The following is a 12,345-nucleotide window of genomic DNA, read 5'->3' as shown; positions in this document are numbered from 1 at the left end:
GTTATTAGTAAAAAGTTATTAGTAAATATTAATTCACATGTAAACTATTTTTTCATATTTAATAAAAACTATGATTGAGAAGGCAGATCTGCCCCACGGCTTGCTACTCTGCCCCCCAGATATGCCTTATACACCCTATATGCCACTCTGCCCCCTGATATGATAGTCTGCCCCCTTGATATGTCACTCTGCCCCCTGATATGCCTTATACCCCCACCCAGTACCTAGATTTGCCACAATGTCATGCTTTGATTAGCTGTGCTGCTCAATGTGTGCTGCCATGGCAGTGGGGTCGGTGGAGCTATGCGCGTGCTGCCGTGGTACAGGGATGGAATAAGTGAGAGACCATCATTTCAATGTTGAGCATACTAAAATATACAGTATAAGCCAATTCAAAGATTTTTGATTGTTAAGGAGGAAAAGAAATGTGAATTGCCACCAAAACCAAAAAAATAATATTCCCCATGTATGCATTTACAGTATCCATATGTTAATGATAAATATCCAAAATTAAAATTAGTTGGTAGGTGACATGAAATCAACATGATTCTACTCAGGAATCTTCCTTTACTATGAACTCAACCAAGATTGGTGTCCACTTATATGGTGGATTTCTTGAAATTACCCGAGTTCTGTCTAAAGGCTGTCTTGTACCACGGGCAATTACTTTCAAGGGTTCCATGTATAAAGTGGATAGAGAAGCAAAGGTGATAATTGTTAACCTTATTTGCATGCGCCTACCCAGAATCCCTTGTGGCTGTGGCAGCACCATGAGATTTCTGAGGGAAAAAACAAGCCTTCTGGCTTGTCTGGTGTATGTAGATGAGTGTTTAATAAGACTTCTACTACCCCTTGAAATTATGGAAACACAACCAAGTGATTTTATTTTAAGGAAGGTTTGGCCCTCTATAGTGTTGAGGATTAGACGAGTTTGTAAGGAATGTATTTGGGCATTTTTTGGCTGTTAGATGAAGAGAGACAGTATTTTTAGGTAATCAACTAGTTCAACCACTTTCTTGAGCGGGAAATTCACCTGGCTTTATTGCTGTCCTAAAATGATTATTTTTATCTAAGTATATATTTTTTTGGCAAATTACTAATTTTGTCACAAATCTTAATTTTAATTCATCTGATATTTTCCCAGCAGTATCCAAATTTTCCACATCTTTATGCATAAGCATATGATTATTCATGTCTGCACAAACAGGTTGAGTACAGAAATACTGCAGTTAATTTTATCCAGTCTTCTTTTAGGTTATAGTTTTATAAACAAGTCATTAATTCACCAGAATACCATCTTTTTTTCTCACTATTTCACTTTGTCCACATACAAAAGATCCTTTGGAGAGAAGGCAGGGTTTTTTTTCTGCATTGCTGGCCTACAGGAAATATCTGTTTATTTGTGGAGACACTCCATCCTACCAGGAGAATGCAGTAACTGTCTTCAGTACCATATTCAAAATAAATGAAAAGTGTGTAAAAATATTATTTTTTTAGAACAAAACTCCTTGATTTTAGAGGTACGCTAATGACTTAGTGGTAAACAGGTAGATTTGTGGAAAATCACAGGAATGTATTAAGCACCGAATATGAAAACACACGTTATATTTATATTAGTGGTTTCCCGTACTCGTGTTTCCCCAAAAAGCCAGTCCGCGCATATCTTGCCTAAGCACAAGTGAATCAGTCAGCCTGAGTAAGCTGGTCTGGTACATACTAGACAATGTCACTCATATAACAGAGTTGTAAAGATTCAAGGGGTTCAATGGCAGCATATTAGGGGCTTTGTTCACTAAAATGGGGGTTAGCAGGACAGTGGTTATTTCAACTCCTTATGCATCATAAAGGTCAATCCCAGGTTACACTACATGAGACTTGGTCCTAACAGTATGTGGCAAGGTTTGTGTATATCCACACCTGGGAACTATACGGGTTTAAACCTAAGTCTCCCAGGGGAACATTGCTTTCTGGGGACTCCAGGTCACTTTCCTCTTTTTTCCCCTCCTAGTCAAGATTGTCTAGGGCTAGCCCCATCACTATGCGCAGCTAGTGCCACCATAAAGGGCAAGTGCCACCTACCCTGCTAACCACCTCCTTGCACAGTTACTACCAAGAAGAAGAGAAGCTACAGGTCTCCTTCCCTGGGATGTTCCCAGAAGTGCAGATATATAAATGCATCAGGAAGTACAGTATCTCACAAAAGTGAGTACACCCCTCACATTTTTGTAAATATTTTATTATATCTTTTCATGTGACAACACTGAAGAAACGACACTCTGCTACAATGTAAAGTAGTGAGTGTACCGCCTGTATAACAGTGTAAATTTGCTGTCCCCTCAAAATAACTCAACACACAGCCATTAATGTCTAAACCTTGGCAACAAAAGTGAGTACACCCCTAAGTGGAAATGTCCAAATTGGGCCCAATTAGCCATTACCCCTCCCCGGTGTCAAGTGACTCGTTAGTGTTACAAGGTCTCAGGTGTAAATGGGGAGTGTTAAATTTGGTGTTATCGCTCTCACACTCTCTCATACTGGTCACTGGAAGTTCAGCATGGCACCTCATGGCAAAGAACTCTTAGAGGATCTGAACAAAAGAATTGTTGCTCTACATAAAGATGGCCTAGGCTATAAGAAGATTGCTAAGACCCTGAAACTGAGCTGCAGCACGGTGGGGGTCCCCTGCAGCGCTGCGGGGGATCTGTATCCTAACCCTGCTGCCTGCCTGGCGCCCGGATCTGCATGTCGGGCAATACGAATTGCGAATTCCTGCGCTAAGCCCCGATTATAGGCCGCACCCCACAAGATTTTATTAACACGTTTCATGGAATGTCTGCCACCGTCATTGATAAATTGTTGTAATTTCCCCTGTGTGACCTGTAAGTTCCTGAGACAGATGCACAGCCTTGCGGCCATTTAAAAGAATTCTATTCTGATATTTTTTATGACTATCTTTACATGTTTTAGTTGTTCACTTGCTAATGTGTTTTCATTAGTTTTATTGTTTTGGAAATGGGTGAAGTTTTAAAGGAGCCTTATGTTCACATTTAATACATAATGTACATTTACATTTTGCATGAACCCAAATGCATCTTATTGCATGTAAATCAATGCAGGAATTGTTTAGTTCCATGAGTTAGAAAATTATATTTCTCGTTCAACATGTATGCTGTCTTAACACTGGCGTTTTGCTAGCACACATGTGATTGGCGCTGTTTCAGTGACTTCAATGATGTACCCCCAGCAATTCAGGCAGGGAAGGCTTAGATAAAACAGAATAAATTGAATAAATTCAATTGTGACTTTGTATCATGTCCCAAATACTCTCACCAAAAATGCATATTAAAGTACTTTATGGATACTTTAATAAGCAGTCTTTAAAAGTTGAAATATATATAAAGCATCTAACTCCCTCACACATTTTCAAGGGGAATGCCATATTAAATTAAGAGGACCTTTTATCTATTAGTCATATGGATTAAACTGGAGTGTACATTTATGTTATCTTCTGACATCGTATCTACCAAGGACATAGCTAGAGAATTTCATAAGCAATGTCCACCTTTTCCCATAATCCCTCAATGAAAACTGCATCGCTGTCCCATTATGTGCAAAGAAGGAATTTGTCACACATTTCCTCCAGTGTATGTCCATAGTTTTCCAATGTTTTTAGAAGAGTGCTTATGTACCTCTGGTCTCAGAGACCGGTTGAAGAGTTGTGGCGGTTTTTGTGATAACCTAAAGGTAAAGAGGCGATTTAAAGGCGACGTCCCATGAAAAAAAGTATTTTCTTCCTTGAGCATAACATACAGCATTAAATACAAAAATAATAATTAGCTTGCTTTTGTTTCATTTTGTTCCAATAACCTTCCTTTCTGTACATATCCGGAAGCTAGCCATTATTGTCAGTCGTGTGACATATTACCTTTTGCACTGTCCAAGCCTTACCTAAGTCAGCCTGATAAAAATATAGACCCACACATGTACTTACAGGGCTGTGAAAATGTTTTTTTCCTATTTTTCCATATTCGTCCCACTAAAATGTTTCAGATCATCAATCTCATTTTAAGATTTTATGATTACTATTCTATGGACTGATGGGTAAAGCTAACACAGCATTCCACAATAAAAACATCATACCAACAAGTCAAACACGGTAGTAGTAGTGTGATGGTCTGGGGCTGCTTCAGGACCTGGCCGACTTGCCATAATTGATGAAACAATGAATTCTGTTCTCTGCCAAAAAACCCTTAAGGAGAAGGTTTGTGACCTAAGGCTCAAGTGCAGTTGGTTATGCAGCAGGTCAATGAACCGAGACAGAAAAGCAAGTCCATCTCTGAATGGCTTGAAGGAAACAAAATCAAGGTTCTTGAATCCGATTGAGATGCTGCAGCATGACCTTAAAAAACAGTTCATGCTCAAAAACCTCCAATGTGGTTGAATTAAAACAAATCTGCCAAGAAGAATGGGCCAAAATTCATCCACATCAAAAGACTCATTGTCAGTTCCTGCCGCCAAGGGTGGCGCAACCAGTTATTAGGTTTAAAAGGACAATCATTTTCTCAAAAGGGTGATATAGGTTTTGTTTAACTCTTTACCTTCAATAAATGAAATGATCAGTTAAAGGCTATATTTTGTGTTTACTTGTATTGTCTTTGTCTTATATTAAAATTAATTGAATGATCTAAGAGATTTAAATCTGACGAATAAACAAAAGCGAAGAAGAAATCAGGAAGGGCCAGATATGTTTTCACAGCACTGTATATGCTTTTGTAATGTTAGCCATATGTTTTTCTTCAAGAGTGCCATTGACCTTTGTATGTGAAATATATGTATCTTTACAGGTTTCTGCTTAACCTGAATCCAATTACGACATAACCTCAAGACAGTCTCATATGTCAAACCAAACATTATATATAAGCCAACTATGTACCGCCTATGTTTATATTTCTAGGAAGACTGTCTACCAAGATGGTTACACACAAAGATTGTACTTCATACTATGAATAGCTAGTACAAATCCCCATCAAACCGAATGCTAACAACTTTACCCCAACTTGCATTACATAAAATAATCAGTGAAATATATGAATGACTTTTCATATGCTTATTCCTTAAAGGGATAGTTCAATGTCCCAGAAAGCCTCACAAAGAGGAATGCATACTAAGGCACCTTGGGAGTACTGTAATATGCATACTTTAAAATGTAAAAAATAGAAACATTTACCTAATCAAGAAGCTGCAGCTCCACACCTCCTCCATGTCCACGATACATGCCATATATTGGCAGCTTGAAGCAACCACTCTCAGTGGCTGTAAAGTGCCCCCATTAAAATATGCGGGAGTACTTTCCACACAGAGGGGTCTCATTAGAGCTTTCACCGAGCCAGTACCGGGGCTGACTGTAGTAAGTACCCACATGCCAGGAGATGTGTTCCAAGGAACACATTTCCTGTACGGCAAATAGCTGGGGGTGGGGAAAGGGGACCAATCCGTTTGCAATGGGCACAATACATTAATTTAAAGGGACCACTCAACTATCATATGCATTAAAGTTCATACAATGGCTGGAGCATCCCTTTAGGACAATATTCAAAAACTCCCGTAAAAACACTGCAGAAGTGTTCCCAGGTATGGGAACAGTAGTAGCTGATCAGCTCTGTAAATCATGGACAATGATTGATAGAAAGATAGATAGATAGATAGATAGATAGATACATACATACATACATACATACAGTAGATATACATCTCAATTATCTAGCTAATAATATGTATAGTATGGTGGGGATAAATATCCAAAAGTCTTGTGATTTGTTAATTACATTTATTTTTACCTTTAATATTTCATTAAATGTAAAAATATTACTCACACTGTGAAATATTACAAAAGTTAAGACATATGATACAAAATATTAAATTAGAACAATATGTAAGATCAGGGTCACCAATTGTGGGAACAAGGTGTGTCTCCTTCATGGTCTTGGAAACAATGCTGCTCTCTGTTGCCAGACCCTTTATATAGATGGAAATGTATGGGAATTAAAGCCCCAAGGAAAAGAAGTATTCTCCTTCAAGCATTCAATAGAGCTCTGTATACAGCTCTCATGTAGAAATAGTAGAACAGCACTCCAATATTCCTGGTGCTCGAACTGGGCTCCACCAGCACCCCAAAATATCACAAATCACAGAAAATCAACTGAACCCTGGGCAAATCCGTGACACAAAAATTAATGTGGAAAAAAACACGTGAAGACAAGCAAAGCACATTTACAATGGGAGCTGTCTTTGTGAATTTAACAGGGCCAGACTGGTCCCGGTATCCCGGTGGGCCAGGCGGCCGGCAGAACAACATTCAAAACAGCCGCTGAGCGACTGCAAGCGGGATTTAAAGCAACTCCTCCAGCTGCCAGTGCCTAATGAAATTAAATCGGCCGGCGTGCACGCACTGCGCTGCTCAATGGCCGTGCCTCAGCGCTTTGTCCCATGTCTTAAAAGGGGTGGGACAAAGAGATGGAGAACGGCCATTGGGCGGCCCAGTGCGTGCACGCCGGACGCTTTCATTTCATGAACACCGGCCTCCACCCGCTGCCCTCACCAGACACCAGGGAGTCAGAATCAGTGGAAAGTCGGGGGGTGTTATATGGGGGGCATAAGGCTTTTCTGGAGGCAGAGTGCCCCATGATATTCCTTTTAACCCCCTTTTTGCCACTCTGTCTCCAGAAATGCCTTTTAATAAAGAAATAAAAGTTTCTTACAAGAATATTGTGAAGAATAATGTGATCACTGTTTTGTTCCACTGAATAAAATTGAATTTTTTCATCAAAAAATTTTTGCAGTAGCAAATGTCTTGATTCCATTATGTCTAATGTATTTAATTTATTAGGGCCGTTTAACACTTTTGCTTTCTGGCATTTTAATACAAATAATGTGATAAAAAGAATGTGGGTATAAGAGCTCGACCACGAGATAAACTATATGGGGCTGGTCTCCAAATGTTTCCAGGGCTGCTTTTCATTCCCTGGAGTTTAACCATTTATTCTCGTATTTGTTTGACAATATTACACTATATTTTATGTTTTCATTTGTTATTATCCATATGGTCACTTTTGAGACATCGTTTTTGTAAGTAACCTCCTTGAACTACCCAAATAAAAAAAAAAAAACTTCCATATAAAACAAAATAGTAATATAACAACTCTGGCTATCACCAAAAAAAAAAAAAAATCACCAGTCACAGTTCCTGAAAATAATTTTAAGAAGACATGCAAAAATCACAATATAAAACAGTATAAGAATAAACATGTGTAAAATACAGAAAACTTGGACTTCTACAAGAGTAAAATAATCTAAGCAAATCTCCAGATGTTACAGTCTCCTGTCAGAATAATATTCCAGGAAATTTCAGTTGTTTCTCTCAGATTCCCATTCTGACAGGAATCTTCCTCCTTTGTCTCTGGGAGACACCCTTTTGGTGTCACAAAGCAGGGGATCATGTAGCTCAGGCACTCCTGGTCGTAAAACCTGGCAGCAAACTCCTGCCTGATATTTTAATAGGTCATATTTTGTTGTTATGGTATTGTGTATGTTAATAACTCTGGGGTGATCACGTCCTCCATGTTATTACAAACATGCTGGTACCTACATGTGAGCTTGGTCACCCATTGTTATTTCTTAGGCCACATTAAACCCCTTCTGCCACGTTTCCTACGATTCTGGAAGCCGCACTATAAGCACACAAAATATCTTTAAGTTATAATTCTGCTATGGAAACGTAACCATATTTCTCAAATCATAACCGTGAAGATGCAAGGTGCTTAGTCCTCTGTGTGAACCTGTAAGATGTTATGGGCACCCAAGACAGGACATCTGACACCCTTTGAAGATGCCCTGCGTAGATGATCTTTACCCTCTACTTACTTTATAGTGGTGTCTGGCCAGGATTCCAGATAACATTTATGGCACAATAAGACATAAGAAAAACTACATTTTATGATATTCATGCAAGATGCCTTGTTAACCCTAAAACATAGGCATTTTGCATGACACATAGCATTTAGCTGGGCATATGCAAACATGAGCGGCAGATGAGCGGCAGATCAGGTATACATGCAGCCATGTTGGCCAGCAGCCGACCTGCTGTTGAATATAGCTACATTACTAGAGAATATTTTGTTTGTAGTATGTAAACATACCTGGAAACTCGGGTTATCATTGGGAATTACCAGGTCTATATGGAAGCTTTTAATCTCTGGGAGACAGTTGTGCAGATTTATTTATTTATTTTATATAGCGCAGTTTACACAGCTCTTAATACAATACATAAATTCAAGGGGTATGACAAGACAAGAATTGAGAGACTAAGACAAACCGATACATTAGATGGAGAGAGCCCTGCTCGCAAGTTTACAATCTTGAGGATTATTGTTATGTTATATTAACTAATATAATAGATTCACTTCACCTGAAGACCCAAAATCTAAGCATAGCACAGTTGGATGGAACTGACCCCTCTAATGTGAGAAAATTGCATTTGCACAATATGTATTACACCTGAGGTGATGCCTAATATAAATATTCTTTATGACGTCTCCAGATTTTCATTCCAACATAAAAAAGAAAATGAATGTATGGAATACTGAAGCGCCTGATTAGTCAAAAGACATTGTTAATCAAAAGACTATAGAAGATTCCCCAACAACATACAACATATATTATCACACGTGACATTTAATACATAGAAGGGTACTTAGTGATTCTCCTTTATGGTCTTTGGTAAATATGCTTAAGCAAATAACATGTAAGATATACACATAGAAAGTAATATAGTGTAGTAAAGACGATCAAGGTGATGTAAGATGCTCCCACTTACTCTTCCAGAGCAAAACCTGCTCTTTTGATCTGCTCCTTAGAATAGTAACACCCTTAAGGAGTAGGAAAGGGCAGCAATAGCCTATGGAGTAGGCAAACAATGAGAAATATATTCTGCTGCAACAGATTTAATGAAATTCTTACACGAAAGAAGGCAGGATCCAACTCATAATAAAAATGGGGTCCATAAAAGCAGGCAGAAATAATCCAAAACAGCAATAATCCAAAAGGTAAGCGTAAATGCTACACGTTTCGCTACAAGATTCAGCTTCCCCTGTTGTATTATATGCAGAAGCAAAATCTTATCATATGTCCATCAAGGATAAACATTAGGTATCCTCCTGTGTATTGATTGTCGTGTGTGATATCACATTCTATAGTGCTTGGGAATTAAAGGACACAGCGCACTTATAAATAAGAAAATGGTAGCTCCAAATTAAAGCCAAGGTAACTCAATGATATAAGCACATTATATATGCTGTTCATGCTTCACATGTTCATTTAATAGAGTATCTCATTACATTGCAAACAGCCATACTTCAGTTTAGACTCAATCAAATATTTCAAACCACTTTAAATATTTTATATGGGTATGTTTTTGCCATCATTTAAGAAGGTAGGGATTAAACTGTGAAAATAACATGTCATATTTTGTAATTGAGAGACAAATATGACAAAATAAATCCTGGCATGTTCATTTTTTATTTGGTTGGAAGAACACTTAAGCCGTTGCCTTTGCCAAGTAGACAGTTATGACTTCAGACATTGTAACTCACAAAAAACAAAATAAGTCTGTGAGGTAAATATTGTCGACTGGTCAGCAGCCTGTTCAAAACAACACCAGAGCCAGCGATTCATATTTTTCTTGGATTAAGCTTGAAGGTGGCATCAAGTTTTTGTTTTTTTTACTGAGTAGTGATGGAAAGAACCATTAAAAGTAAAATTCCATGTTCAGACACAAATGTCATATTTTGCCTTATAACAAGCAGATGATAAAAGCAGGCCCGGGAACTCTCATCACACTCTCTCTTGATCTATGGCCCTTTCCCATAGCAACAGTTCATTACATAATTTCTCATAAAGGCTTTGTTTTTTGTTGTTTATAAGTATGCTATTATAGCACTTCTTTATATAGCTTTCTGCAGGCACCATAATACCCAGCTTTTCATTCTTGATCAAACTAACATCTAGAACTGAGACCTAGAACACTAATTGACAGCTTTCTAAAGTGTACCTCTTTAGGGAATGTGTAGTTGTGCGCATGATTGTTCATCCAGATTGTATCCAATGCTGCATTACCACCTGGCATGGTAGCTAGCAATACTACAGATAGATAAGGTGAGTGAGATATGATTATAGGCCTTCTTCTTAACATATCATATTTCCTCCTTAACCTCTACCTTTAGGCATAAAGGGTTTGCAGTTTAAATAAGCGCCAGTCAGCAATCCAAAACCTGTTTTATGATGGAGATCAAGCAAACATGGAATTTAATTACACAGAGGCAGATTTTAGAGGCAAAAATTTAATTAAAAAATCATTTTTTCCTAATAATCTCCAAATTATTTATCTAAATTATTTATCTAAATAGGAGAAACACTTTCCAATGAAATATGAAATTCTTAATGTGCAATTACTGTTAGAAAATGTCACATGGTAAGCAATGCGAAGACCATTGCTATGCCCTTCATGTGTTTGTGCTAAGGAGAACCAATCTGTCTTCCTTTCTCATGATCTGCATGGTTATTCCAACCCATTAAGTTATCCCAGCTCTATTATTAAGTTGCTCCCCGTCCTGTGCCACATGTAGGGTTTTTAACCACAACAGGACCCTTTTTCTCTTTGGTTAATCCTCCAGGTACATGGTGTCAGTCATAACGCTCTCTACCACACATTGGACACCTGGATTGGAGGGGATTCTTGGACAGAAACTGAAGCAACAATTTGTTAGGTAGTCATCTTACAGGCAGCCGGACTAAAGGATAATTCTCAAGCTACTCAACATGGATGGAAAAACAACCAGGATTATGACAAAAGTACATCAATGTAGATACCTAATATGAAGCACAAAGTACTGAGAGGTGAGCAGGAGGCAAAGCATGGATGCCTGCCTTGAAGATAGGTAAGCACTCAATACTGTTGAAATCAGGTGGCTTTTTAACTAAATAACTCCAAAACAAGTATGATGGATATCAAACAAATCTATTACTGGTTAAATAAATGCTTAAATGGAAAGTCCCTTAGAAAAACATATTTTTATTTACCATTAAAGAGTTTACCATTGACAAAAAATTATGCTTACTTAATTTTGTTCCAGAAAATGTATCTGTAGAATGGATGGATGCCATTATAGACAATCATGCAACATTTTGGGGTGTATTTTCCTGCTCAAACACCACGCTCAACAGATCCTTTATGGCAATGCTTACATAGTCAGTTTCTCCAAAGACTTTCATTAGTCAGTGGGAAATTGACTGAGACATTTTATTTGTTACCACAAGACAGTATGATAATGTGTTTGTCTTGCAGGTTGGGCAAGAACACATAATACGTAGCTGTCTCAAAACATTACTTTACTGAGAAGGTGGTAGTTAAGTATAAGTGGAAGGCTTCCCAGTAGAAGAGAGACTGATCTATTGCAGTAATTTAAACATACATTATATAGCATATGGCTATCCTGAATCTAAGATGAGACCAAGGACAGATTAAGGTTTGAGTCTTTACATCAGGAAAAATGGGCAGACTAGATGTGGCCGATTGGTTCCTATCTGTTGTTAAATTAAGTTTCTCTTACATTATGTTCCAACTTGAATTTCTTAAAAATAGAAAGCCCAAATTGTTTTAAGTATTTTAATGTGATAGTAGTATGTGATATAAATGTGTTAGAAGTTCCCCTCTGTCCAGAACATGGGCTTTGTATTAGATGAAAACTATTAAAAAACTGTATTTTATTGTATGATGGCTGTAAATGTCATGAAATATGGGGATTGTCCTTGTGGTCCAATGTCTGTAAAAAGTAGTCCCCAAACATAAAATGTCGAAGAAACACTGCAAAGGCAATAATAGATACATGTTAACCCCTCATCAAGAACTCCTGGTCTATATTAAGATCACTATATATGTCCAAACAAGAAATTTGCAGTGCAGGCATTACAAATACCAAAGTAAGCAATTATAATGAGAAACATCTGGCTAAGATACCTTTATAGAATGTAAATGGTATGTAGGTTCTTGGAATGACTTTTTTGGCAAATTAATTTCAGTGATATAATTGCCTTATAAATTTAAAAACAAATCCACTCAGATTAAAAAAATACATATTTCTATAATACATTTTAAAATACAAAATTCTAAGTAACTCTCAGTCCTGGAAATCCAACTCACAACTTCTTATTTAACACGCTAAAGGCTCAATAAATGTATTTAACACAGCGAATGAATTTACATGCCATTAACAGTTGGGATTTGGGATGCAT

The 12,345-nt window shown here is 37.6% G+C and overlaps 1 protein-coding gene across 1 annotated transcript in view; it reads right to left on the bottom strand.

The window, feature by feature from the left end:
* Positions 1-12,345, bottom strand: part of LOC149284437 (procollagen galactosyltransferase 2-like) — a 57,484-nt gene that overhangs the window by 31,181 nt on the left and 13,958 nt on the right. The window lies entirely within an intron of this gene.

The sequence above is a fragment of the Sceloporus occidentalis genome, unplaced genomic scaffold, assembly GCF_023333645.1.
Source record: "Sceloporus occidentalis isolate IW3139 unplaced genomic scaffold, rSceOcc1.0.p SCAF_93, whole genome shotgun sequence".
In the NCBI taxonomy this organism is placed as follows: domain Eukaryota; kingdom Metazoa; phylum Chordata; class Lepidosauria; order Squamata; family Phrynosomatidae; genus Sceloporus; species Sceloporus occidentalis.
Note: the sequence above shows the minus strand (reverse complement) of the source record. Positions and strands in the feature narration are given on the sequence as shown.